The following is a 14,088-nucleotide window of genomic DNA, read 5'->3' on the forward strand; positions in this document are numbered from 1 at the left end:
CCCCACAGATATGGCCCATCTGATTTTGCTAGCATGTATATCATAAACAGACTGTGGCAATCAGTTTCCCAGATGGTCCCTGCCACAACATGCATGTCATTCTACCATCCCCTACAGTGTGTCCGAGACCACTTAGGTTTGTCCTGCTTCATTCATTAAAAAAATCTCTCCAATGTAGCCAGTGGTGTTTCTGTGACTGTGCCTTTTAGGAGATGAAAGGAGATGCAAAGCTGCACTGCCCAATGTTTCAAAAGACTTATTTATTTTATGTTATGTGTATGAATGCTTTGCGTGTGTGTGCATGTGTGTGTGTGCGTGTGTAAGTGCACTGCAGAGGCCAGAAGAGGGCACTTGATCCCATGGACAGAGAATTGAAGACTATTGTTATCCTCCCATATAGGTGTCGGGAACTGAACCTGGGTCCTCTCAGAGAGCAGTCTCTCCAGCCCTGTCATTCATTTTTGAACAGGAAGCAATGTCTAATACAAAAGGAGCTTTAATCATTTTGCTTTTATTCCCCCTGTATAACTGTTCAAATTATACAATTTTATGTATAAAGCCATTTTGCGGGGGGTGGTGCTGGGGAGTGAACTGGGCCCCAAGGCACCCTGAGCATGGACTCTATCACTGAGTTATACTCCTCCAGCCCAGTCCCTGAGCATGGACTCTATCACTGAGTTATACTCCTCCAGCCCAGTCCCTGAGCATGGACTCTATCACTGAGTTATACTCCTCCAGCCCAGTCCCTGAGCATGGACTCTATCATTGAGTTATACTCCAGCCCAGTCCCTGAGCATGGACTCTATCATTGAGTTATACCTCCAGCCCAGTCCCTATGAACTGAGGAATTTTATCAGAGGAAAAGAACAGTCTTGTCCAGCCTGGTTGACCTTTTTTAACTGTGATGTATCACATGCATGGCTTTTATAACAGATTGAAATGTAGTTGCTCTCACAAGAGTGCCCAACTTGGCCCCTCTCAGGAAAGTCTCTGATACTCTTTCACCATTAACGTTATTCTGGCTTGATTCTTGAGTCCCTAGAGAGCTGGGTCTGAGCTAAGGCTGACTTCTTTATTTTAAAGATTTTTTTTTATTTATATTAGAAACAAGTTTGCTTCACACACCAATCCCAGCTCCCTCTCCCCTCCTCTCCTCCCCTGCCCTCCCCCCAGCCCGCGGATTGGGTGAGGCTGGCTTCTTTCACACAGGCTTCACGTGTTCTTGAGGGAAGTACACTGGGCACCACTCAGGAACAAAGCCACCGCCTTTAACCAATCATCACCTCTGTAACCTCTTCCCACATTGGCCCAAGACATAGAACTAGGCTCCTGCGGGTGAATATTTGAACGTCTCTCAGGCTTTCCAGCAGCTATGCAAATCTATAAAGTGTCCCCACCTGTCATCTTTGATGTGTATAGAGTTGCTTCTCATTCACTGGCATCTTTCCCTAAATACATACCTTGAACTTAGTGGACGTGTCGCAGAAAACTGTGGACTGCCATCATCTGAGTTCATTCTTTCTCCCACTCTCCCACCCCCAAATGCATGTACACCTTCTGTTTGACAGACCCTTGTTTTTATGAAGACAAACATTTTTTATTTTTAATTATTTTATTCATTTAGACAAAACATTTTTAAATGAAATAGAGATGACTTTTGGAAAAATACATTACAGCTTTCGGGAAAAGGCATAATTAATGTAACAGTACTGGGAGATATGTAGAGTGTATTCTTTAAATTGGATTGTTTCTTATGATACTTGTTTAAAAATTATATGTAAGTGTAAAAGGCTATCCGTGTTTAAGTATAAACACTCAATCACAAGAACCTCCAATGACCTGGGTGTTTTGTTCAAGTGTTTCTGTTTATAATATCTTCTCACTGAAGTAACATTACAGATAATTTTTGTCCTCCTTGGGTCTCTTAATACATTCAACTAATATGTCTTTTAATAATACTACCTAATCATAACACATTTCAATGGTCATATTCATTTTTCTTAAGTGGATTCATTAGCATATACTATTTCCCCCCTTCTACTGGCAGGAAGTACTTACCAATTCTGCTGTTAGAAAGAACATTTTTATCTCTGTGCATGTAAATGTTGCCTAGAAAAAAAAGGTAGCTACCAGAAAAAGTACACTGTTATAATGTTTTGGAGACAGGCTCAGAAACATATATGTGTGGTCAAGCTGATTTTTCAGAGGATTCTATTTGCCTTTTGAAATAAGAGGTCTTGAGAGCACATGCATGATGAGTACATCAGTACATCTTTCACTACTAGAGAGGTATGGCTTTTATTTGTTTGCTTGTGAGCTTGCTACTTGCATATTTAATGGAGTTGTCAGTTTATTTTCCTTGTCTCATTCTTCATGAAATCATAGTTTTTGCGTCTTATTAGCATGTAAATATGCTTTATTTAACACAAGTAAATATCATAATAGTAACAAATAATCATCCTGTTTTCTTTTTGTCCTGTGAGTTTGGGGTATTATTTTAAATAAACGGGTTTGTTTTTTTTTTTGTAAAATTAAGTATACCCATCATCTGTTTTGTAATTCCTTCTGATATTTGGATAAAACCTAATACACCTTCAATAATTCCATTCATATTCATTTGGGAGATTTTGATATTTTTTTTGGTAACGTGGGATTTTAGACATCCCATGCTTATGGATTGATAGAGTGAATATTGTGAAAATAACCAACTTACAAACATTAATTTTAGATTTAATGTAATCCCAGCCAAAAATCTCTGCTTCTTCTTCTCAGAAATAGAAAAAACCTTTCCTAAAATTCATATGGAATCACAAAAGATCCAGGATAACCAAAACAATCCTGAACAAAAAGAAAATTTCTGAGGGTGGGGAGTTTACCATTCCAGATCTTAAGATACATTGCAGAGACATAGTAATAAAATAGTATAGAATTGACACAGAACTAGACTTGTAGACCAACAGAACAAAGTCAAAGACCCAAAGAATACCCATCATCTCAGCCACTTCATATTTGACAAAGATGCCAAAAATGTATACTGGAATAAAGAAAGAATCTTCAAGAAATGGTTTTGTGGAAACTAAATGTCCACATGTAGAATGAATTGGACCTGTATCACCTTGCACAATGAATTGAACCTGTGTATATCACCTTGCACAAAAATTAACTACAAATGGAACAAAGATCTAAGCTGAAACACTGAAAGTGCTAGTAGAAAACTGGGCTGGTTTAACCCCCAGAAACAGCTGACCTGACAAGGGTTAGCTCTTGAATCCCAGACTGATGCCTGGGAATCTAGCATGGGATAGATCAAGACCCCCTGAATGTGGGTGTCAGTGAGGAGGCCTAGGTAATCTATTGAGCCTTGGGTAGTAGATCAGTATTCATCCCGGGTATACAAATGGACTTTGGGCTCCCATCCAACAATGAGAGATGCACTCTCACCCTGAACTCTTGGGGGAGGGTCTAGGCCCTGCCCTGGATGAAATGACAGACTATGGACACCCCTATGGATGACCTCACCCTCCCTGGGGAAATAAGGGGATATTGGGGGGTTGGGGGGAGGACACTGGAGGAGGGGAAGGAAAGGGAGAGGGACCTGGAATTGACATGTGAAACAACCTTGTTTCTAATTTAAATTTAAAAATAAAAAATAAAATATAAAAAAGAAAAGAAAACATAGGCAGTACCCTGTATTATGTAGGTATAAGAAGAGACTGTCTGAATAGGACTGTATTTGCCCAGGAATTATGGCTAACAATTGAGAAGTAGGACTGCATGAAACTACATAGTTTCTGTACAGCAAAAGAAAGAGAAAGCCTACAGAATGGGAAAGAACTTTGCCCGTTACACATCTGGAAGAGGACTAATATTCATAATATATAAAGAACTCAAAAGAACAAGGAGCCTACCCACACACACACACACACACACACACACCACCACCACCACCACCACCACCACCACCACCACCACCACCACCAACAGAAAAAAAAAACCCAAAACACAAGACCCATTCAAAAAGCTGTGCCAGGAACCTGAGCATAGAGTTCTCAATAGAAGAAAAAACTGGCTAAGAAATATCTCACAGAATGTTCATCATTCCTGGCAATTAGGGAAGTGCAAATCAAAACAACTTTGGGATTTTAATTGTATAATTTTGTGCAAGCAGTTGCCTAAATGTCTCTACATTTTTAATGTGGAATCTCTTATTAACTGATTTGTACTTTCTTTTTAAGCAAATACTAACTTGATTTTTTAGTAGATTCTATTTTTGAGCTGTTGGTTATGTTTCCTTGGCTGTGTTCCTCTTTTTTAACAAAATATTTTATTTTGGCACATGTATAGATGCAGACGCAGCAGTAAGAAACAATATAGTGAGGTCTCTGTACCTTTTACCCAGTTTCATTCAATGGTAACATCTTACAAAATTGTAGTGTAGTATCACAACCAGTTTTATTCAGATTTCCTCAAATTTTTACCTAAGTGTGTGTGTGTGTGTTGTTTCAAAAAGTGCTTTATACATGAGATCATACAGTATGTAACCTTAAGAGATTGCCTTTTTTCTTGGCATAATTCACTTGAGATTGATCATGTTGCTGTGTTTCTCAATATCTCCTTTTTGCTGGATAGTATTCCATGTGATATACATGTGCCATAGTTTCATTCTCTATTAGGATCTTTGAGTACATCTAGAGTGTATTCTCCAGGATAAACTCTGAAAAGTTCAGTTGCTGAGTCATAAGGTAATTGGATGCTTGTTGTTTTTATAAATTGTTTTTATAAATGACCATAGTATTTTATATTGCTTCTATAAATGGACGAGAGAACACATTCCTCCACATACTTGCCACTGTTGGTACCAGAGATTTTTGTTTGTTTGTTTTAATTTTAGGCATTCTAATTGGTGTGTAGTGAAAGATAGTTGTGTTTTTAATTTTATCTCCTTAATGGCCAACGATGGGGAACACCTGTTCATTTGCTTGCTTGATTCTGTGTCTTTCTCAGTGAAATATATATACACAGGTCCCATTTATAATTAGTTATTTTTTATTATTGACATTTGAAAATTCCTTCTATAGTCTAGCTTTTAATCCATTGATCCTTTGCTGGTTTTGCAAATGTTTTCTCTGCCTCTTTTTACTTTCTTAATGTGGTATTTCATAGAGCAAAGATTTTATTTAGATTTATTTTAGTTTTAACTATGGAAGTCTCATTGCATGAGTACTATTTATTGAAAAGGCTACTCTTCCTCTTTTCGCTTACTCTTCTATCTTTTCAAAAGTTGGGTGTGTCTGTGTGTGTGCATGCATGCATGCGTGTGAGTGTGTGTGTGTGTGTGTCTGTGTGTGTGTGTGTGTGTAACTAGCCCTGGATATTCTTCATTGTAATATTGATCTATGTGCCTATTTGCATTTCCACAGATAGTCATAGTTACTGTGACTGTAGAGCAAACATTGATACAAGGCAGAGTTATTCCACTTACTTTCTTCTTTATCCAGACAGTTGTAACTATTTTCGTCCCTCTCCTGCTCCCTTACTTTTGTTCTTTTTTGTATGTATGACAGAGTCCTGGCTGTTCTGGAAGTTGCTATGTAGAACAGGCTGGCCTCAAACTCATGGAGATCCTCCTTCCTCTGCCTTCTAATTGCTGGTATTAAAGGTGCTTACCACCAATGCATACCTCCTTTGTCCTTTTTATATAAAATTTTAGAATAATTCTTTCTATGCCTATAGAAAAATTTTGGGTAAAACTAAAATCTTTGCTATGCTAAATTTTTCAATCCATAATTATGAATGTACCACCATTTATTAAGTTCTTCCATTTCTCCATTAGCATATGGCAATTTCAGTGTTCAAATCCTGTACATAACTTGCTAAGGTTTGGCCTGTTTTATTTTCTTTGAAATAATTGTAAATGGTTTGTGTTCTAAATTTCTACTTCCATATGTTATATTCAGCACGTAGAAATAAGTTTGATGTTTTATATTATTATCAGTTCCAGAAGGTCTTTTTAAAAATAGAAATTCCATGGGATTTTCTTCATAGGCAGGTATTATCAGCAAATATGGACACTTTTATTTCTACCTTTGCAATGTGTGTGTCTTTCTTTTCCTTGCTTTGTTGCAGTGACAACTAAAATTCTAAGACTATGTTTGACATGAATGCTGACAGTAGGCAACTTTACCTTATCCCTAATCTTAGGTTTAAAGCATTCAGTCTTGCAATAGTAACCATGTTGTTATCTACAGATTAAATGTACACGTTATTTCTCAATTGAAGATGGTAATTTCTCTATATTTACCTTCTGAGAAGTTGGCTTTTAAATCAAGAATGAAAGAATACTGAATTTGGTCAAATAGATTTTCCAAATCAATTGATATTGATCACCTGTTTATTCTTACTGATATAAAAGATTATAACTTAATGTTGAATCAGACTTTCATATCTTAAATTCCATTCAGTTATGGTGCATTATTTTTGCATCTTACTAGATTCCAGTGGATATTATGTTATAAATATTTGTGTCTAAGTTCATGAACAATATAGGTGTTTATCTGCTTTTCCTTTTGTGCTAATTTTGATGCTAATATTTGCCTCACATTATAAATTAGAATATTTCCTTCATTTTTGTTTGCTAGAAAAAGTTATGCATAATTGCTATTATTTTTCTTTAAATATTTGGTAGTTTATTTTTCTTTAAATATTTGGTAGTCTTTTCTAATGAAACTCTCTGTGTCTTGATATGTTTTTGAGGAAGTTATTAAAGTATACATTCAATCTCTTTAGCAGTTACAGGACTATTTATGCTATCTATGTTAATTTAGTTGAATTTGAATAATCTGTGTTTTTTAAGAATTCATCCTTTATTTTCAAATTTATATTTATAGTAATTTACATTCATATTAATAAAATTTACATGTTATAATAGATATATAATAGAATAGAATAGAATTTATACTTACATTAATATAAATTATCTGCAGTATTCCCTTATTATCTTTCCAATTTCTATGAGATTCGTAGTGACATCTTACCAATCATTCTCTTTTGTTTGTTTGCTTGTTTGTTTGTTTTTTGAGACAAGGTTTCTCTGTGACTTTGGAGGCTGCTCTGAAACTAGCTCTCGTAGTCCAGGCTGGTCTTGAACTCTCAGAGATCCTCCTGTCTCTGCCTCCTGAGTGCTGGGATTAAAGGCCTGCGCCACCACCGCCTATCCCCCAATCATTCTTGATATTGATGATTCCTTTCATTTCTCTCTTTTCCTAAAGCCTTATCGATTTTTTGATGAGCTATTTTTTATTTCACTAATTCTTACTATTTCTTCCTACTTTCAATTGTATTAATTATTTGAGTTTCATTATTTATGTCTCTCTGTTTGCTTTGGGCTTGTTTTACTCTTTCTAGTTTTCAGGTTATGACTTAAAACATTTCCTCTTTTTTATGTAAGTTTTTGGTGCTGTAAATTCCCCTGTCCATACTTCTTTAGTTGTATCCCAGGTATTTTATTATTTTGTATTTCCTTTTCATTAATTTCTATATGTTTTTTAAAGTTTTTTCTTTAAGACATTCTCCTAGCCACATAGATTATTTAGAAGTCTTCCTTGTTTTCCTGCTATTTAATATTTTTAATAATTTATTTTTATTTTATGTGCATTAGTGTTTTGCCTGCATGTATGTCTGTGTGAGGATTCTGGATCCCCTGGAATTGAAGTTACAGACAATTGTGAGCTGTTGTGTGGGTGCTGGGAATTGAACCAGGGTCCTCTGGAAGAGCAGCTAGTGCTTTTAACCACTGGGCCATGTCTCCAGCTCTGATATTAGAAGTTTTTAAATTATTGACATGTAGTTTCACTCCTTTGTTAGAAGAGGACATGAACAGTTTAAGCTCTTTCAAATTTATTAAGATTGGCTTTATGGTTCAAGATTATTTATTTCAATTACTGTTACATGGATGCTTGAAAAATATGTACATTTGCTGTTGCTGGATGTGGTGTATTGTGTTTGTCATGGAGCTCTCACTGTTTTGCTCTGTTGTTCTACTCTTCTACATCCTTTCTGATTTTCTCTATGGTAATTGTATCCCTTGCTTAACTGTAAATTTATGTATTTCTCCTTTCATCTTATTTAACTTATGCTTAATTCATTTGGTGGCTTTTGTGGGTACATAACTACTCTTGGTATATTTACCATTAGCATTATGCAATTTCTTTCTGTCTCTAGCAATTTTCCTTTCATTTAATTCTATTTTAATATTTATATTACTTCCATTAATTGTTGTAACTAATGCTTCTTTGGTTTCTCTCTTTCTATTATTTTGTTTTCCACTTACTTAGGTTACAGGATTTGAGGTGACATTTTTATGAACATGGTTGAGTTATTTTTTTTAAATTATTGTAGCAATCACAATCTTTTTATTGTTGAATTTCCCTCATTTGTTTTTAACATGGATACTGGTATTTCATGAGACTAATTCTGTATTTTATCATTAGGCAGTGTCATAAAATTCTCAGTCTTCTGTTTTTCTTCCCTTGTCTTCACATGAGCTACCTGAACTTTTGAATTAATCCAATTTGAATTGTTTATAGTGTTGCTGTATGTAACTCTTCAGTTTGTTTTCTCAATAGCAAATGAATTTTGTGTATCACAACATAGATATTTGTTGTATCAGAATTTATTGTCAATAAAATATTTCCACTTCAAGTAAAGAAGAGAAAATCTACTTTTGTCTTCATTCCTTTAGACTCTAAGATAACATTGACTTTAATATCAGGTGATACTGTAACTTCTGCTTTAATTATAAAATACAATTTCTAAAAATTATGAAGATATTTTATTGTATGCACCCATATTTTTCCTATTTCAATTATTTCATTCTAAATGCCCTAAGATTCCTTCTTTCATCCTCCAAAATTCCACCTAGTCAGTATAAAAGGTAGGTCTGAGAGTAATACATTCTCTTTTTCCTTCATATGCAAATATATTGATTTCCATTTAATTCCTGAAAAATATTCCAGCTTTTAAGAGTTCGTTCATGCTTTCTGATATGAAAACCAGTCATTTGAATTGTTGTTCCCTGATAGGTAATGCATCCTTTCTCTGTTGCTTTCAAGAAGCATATCTTTCCCTTTTATTTTCAGAATTTAATTATGATGTATGTTGATTTAGATTCATTTGAATTTATTGTGTTTGAGGCTTGCTTTGTTTCTTGTATCTATGCACTTCTTTGTGATAAATGTGGAGTCATAATAATTCTTTCAGCTTCCCTGTCCCATTCTTTTGGAATTCTGTGCTGTAATATTGGATACTTTATTAGTGTGTCACAGGTCACTAAGAATCTCTTCATTGTTTTCTCCAATCTATTTTCTGCTATTTCAGAGGAACTAAATTTTATTAATTTGTCCTCTAGTTCACTGATTCTATCTGCTGACATAGTTACTTTACTGTTGTGTCAAATCAATAAATTTAAAAGTTTGGGTGTTTTATTTCTCAGTTGAAGAATTTCTTTTCATTATTCTTATAAATTGTACCATTTATGAGATTTTTTCCTAGTTTTCATTTATTTATTTCTTTTTTATTTTTGGTTTTTGGTTTTTTCGAGACAGGGTTTCTCTGTATTGTTTTGGAGCCTGTCCTGGAACTTGCTCGGTAGACCAGGCTTGGTCTCGAACTCACAGAGATCTCCTGCCTCTGCCTCTTGAGTGCTGGGATTAAAGGCATGCGCCACCACCGCCCAGCCTTTTCATTTATTTCTAAAGGATTTATTTGTTATTTAAAACTTTATTTTAAAATCATGATTGTTTTGTAGTCTTTGTCAGATAATTTCAGCAACTGATTCATCTTTTAGTTCATATAAGTTATTTTTCCTCTTAAGTCGTGACTTCTGTGTATTTTGATTTTATAAAAAAATCTTCATTTGTATCTCGGATATTTTTGCTATTATTTTAGTAAATAATGATCATTATTTTATTTTAGGAGGTAATTACTCTGCTTAGGTTTGGCATTCAAATTCTGTTAGAATTTTGTGAACTGTGATTTCAATAATCATTTAAAACTCAGAACTTTTGCAAAGCTGGTTAAAGTGGGCCATTTGTTTTGTTATGTTGAAGTACTCAACAGAACCTGGTGATTCTGCCTTGGAAAACAAAGGGGTTTCCCTGGGCAAGGGCCACCTGTTGTCTCAAGGTGGAGAAAAGAAGTCCTTGGCACATAGGGCTAAAGAATGCTTTCTGGGTCAGAGGGCTTTTTAACACACAGCACAATGTTGGTACTAATCTGCAACCCAGTGTCAGATTTTGCATTAGCTGCTTGTTTGAAAGGGTTCCCTGATCCTTCTTCTTTATTAGCAATACAGGCTCACTTGACATTGCCAGAGGGACAGTTTGAGCTGGCAAAGGAATGAGGGTACTTAAATTGTTGTGTTCCTTCCTTACTTTTCTCATTGCTGTTACCAAATACTTGGCAAAAGCAACTTAAAAGAGCAAGAATTTATTTTGGTGCATGGTTTGAGGGAAAACAACCCATCATAATAGGAATGGCATTATCATGGGAATCTGTTCTAATCTCTCTTTTTTAAACAAGTTTTTTGAGATTTTAATAAATTAAAATATTTCTTCCTTCCCTTTCCTCTCTTTAAACCCTACCATATATTCCTCCCAACTTTCCTTTACATTCATGGTCTCTTTTTTCAGTAAATTCTATTTCATGTATATATGTATATACATATACTCTTTAATAAAACCTGTTCAGTCCATATAATATTACTCTTATGTGCGTTTTCAGGGTTAACTGTTTGGCACTGGAAATCAATCTGTGTGCTCTTCCTTGGGGAGAAGTGTTGGAATCTTGGTAGATCTGAAAGCACAGAAAGGGAAATCCCAGTGTTCAGCTAGCTTTTGCTTTTTTTAGTCAACCCAAGACACTAGCCCGTGCCACAGTGCTTCATGCAGTCAGGGCAGCACTTCCTTCCTCAGTTAATCTGCTCTGGAAACTACTTCACAGACACAAGTATTGTGCTTTGCTAATGCATGAAGTGTTTTGCTAAGCCAATTAAGATGACATTCATAAATAACGAGATAACTGCTGCTGTGCCAGATCTCCAGTCATAAGATTTAAAGCCTCACCTTCTTTACTTTGCTGAGTTCTCCTTTGGTTGCCGCTAATTTTTTCCAGGACTTAGAGATCTGTTTTAAGGAGCCTAAATCATCTTCTCCAGACAAAAACTTTACAATTGTTACTTATTTTAAAATTATAGAACAATTCTAGAAAATTACGATCATCATATGATTGATATTAAAACAGTTTTGGCATAAAAAGCAAAAAAAAAAGAAAATGCATTTAAAATCATCTCAAAGTGTCAAATATATTAGGTGTATCACAGAGTAGGCAAAGCGAAGGAGAGATTAGAGGGGTTGTAGAGAACAGCCTTCAGCTAAGGGTGAAATAGTATTAAGAAAATGAGTTGGGTTATTATCATATTTCTTTTATGATGGGATTATGGACCAGAGGAACTGAAACATTAGGCTGCTTACCTACAATTGCCTGGGCTAGATGGACGATGGTTATAGAATTCAGGATTATGACATTCCAAGACCATGGAAACAGCATACTGTTTCCCAGAGCACTGCTTTCAAACTCCAAACATATTTTCTAGAGGATATACTGTACCCATGAAGTAAACCTTTTGCCTATCTGGCAAATGACCAACAAGTTTTAATAGAATCAAATGTTTACTAAATCTGACTAGTATTAAAAGTCTGTTATTAATTGCCTCTTAGTCATGCTGCTTGGAGAGCACTTAATGAATGTTCAAGACTTCATCTTGAGATGATAATTACCAAGGGAAGTGCTTACTTTTAGAGGAAAACTGTTCAGTTACTATTGGAATTTGAATAAGTTTGTTAGGAGTAGTTACATCTCCCTTGAAAGCTCGTACTTGTATAATTTGTTCATAACAATTTCTAATAAATTATATTTCTCTAAGTTTTATTTGCCCATTGTTCATGTAAGCTAAACACTTGTTCTCAACAGTATATACAGGATTTCAAATAAAAGCTGACTACTTTATGATTAAAAGTGTTTGAGACTTTCATTATATTTCTAAAATTTGATCCTGGGAAGTATTTATAATGTTTTTAGATTCCTTTTCAAAGAAAAATTAGTTTTCAAAGAAACTTGAAATGAGAGACTCAACTTGCATCCCTCTCACTCCTTCCAAAACAAATGCTTCATGGAAATTACCCACAAAAGTGCCTAAATATAGATAGCATCCTCAAAGAAAATAAGATCTGCTTACCTACACAATACAAAAAGTCTATGTATATTGATAATTGGCAATTGTTACTTTAAGAGATAGGAAACACCTAACTAAAAATACAAGGAACCCTTGGGAAAATCTATGACTACTTCAAATATGTCATCATACCAAGTCTCCCTCTCCAAAATTCCTCAAATATATTAAATGTCCACCTGAAAAATTTTAGAGAAAATTTCCAGAAGGGTCTGTCTGTCTTTCAGCTATGTGGCATGTCTGCCTGAGGCTTGGCTCATTTCCAGAGGTCTTAGCTTCTACTCCAATGTCCCATAGCATCCATATGACATCTTGATAATTTGAGACCTCACTTCACAGCCGAGCCAGTCTATCATAACTGGAGAAGGAAGTGAGATGGAAAGCGTTTGCATGGGAGATGATCAAATTTATAAAATACACATTCAAGAATGTGTTTGTTAGTATGAACTCTTCCTTTACTTCGAAGAATTTAAAAGTTATCTTCACAAAATATCCAAGTGATATACAGATGATTTCCATGAGAGAACAATGTACCCCTTCGATGGCACACTCAATACATATAATTCTGTTACTCAGAGAAGGAAGCAATAAGTCTGTTCCTGCAAACCTGTTGAGAAGGAACACTGTGATTATTGGTTCCCTTCCTCACTTGTTCTAAAGCACACTAACAAATGAAGTTTTGAAATATTCTCCTACACCAAAAACTTCCCTGTTGTGAACAGGTTAGAAAAGCCATTGTTCTCACCCCTTCAGTGAAGTCAGCTTTGTTCTGCCAATACAAAGTGGAGAAATGATGTGATACAAATGATCATTTGCTTATTTCATAGTAAAAGAACCCAAATTATTCTAACTCAAATGTCTCTTTGAGGATAAAAATTAAGTTAAGTTAATCTAAACTTCCTAGTTTCGTGATAGTAATTGTTTATGAAGGGACCAGCACCCTCCCCTGCTTTACCAGGCATGACAGGCTACAGAAAAGACTCAACATGTACTTTCCTGACGTTGTCCCTCCTGCTGCCTCCCACCCCTGTCACTAGGATGTCAGATACCCTCCTCATGGCAAAGAACCAATCAGAAGTTAGCTGGCAGGGCTCTGGGTGTATAAGTGCACAAGAAAAATGTGCAGAGCATAGCAACTGCCCTGGGAGGGCCTATAGGCCATAATAATCAGTTGATTAATTAACAAAAGACAGGTTGTCCAAGCCCAGAAGCTCACCAATCCTGGGACTGTTGCATACCCCTACACACTCCCCTTACACTGTTCTATAAGTTCCCCGCCATCTGCTGTGGTGAAGTAATTAAGGGCCTGAGTTAATACAATAATCTCATTAAACAACAATAATAAAAGACTCCTTGCCTGAACCTCTTAGAAGAGAAAGTGGGAGGTACCCTTGAATGAATTGGTATAGGAGACTACTTCCTGAACATAACACCAGTAGCACAGACACTAAGATCAACAATTAATAAATGGGACCTCGTGAAACTGAGAAGCTTCTGTAAGGTAAAAGAAACAGTCAACAAGACAAAAAGACAGCCCACAGAATGGGAAAAGATATTCACCAACCCAGAGGGCCGATCTCCAAAATTTACAAGGAACTCAAGAAACAAGTCTCCAAAACAAAAAGGATCCAATTAAAAAGTGGGGTACAGAACTAAATAGAGAATTCTCAATAGAGGAGTCTAAAATGGCTGAGAGACACTTAAGAAAGTGTTCAATATCCCTAACAATCAGGGAAATGCAAATCAAAACAACTCTGAGATACCATCTTACTCCTGTCAGAATGGCTAAAATCAAAAACATC

This window comes from Mesocricetus auratus, unplaced genomic scaffold, assembly GCF_017639785.1.
Source record: "Mesocricetus auratus isolate SY011 unplaced genomic scaffold, BCM_Maur_2.0 Super-Scaffold_100003, whole genome shotgun sequence".
Lineage (NCBI taxonomy): Eukaryota > Metazoa > Chordata > Mammalia > Rodentia > Cricetidae > Mesocricetus > Mesocricetus auratus.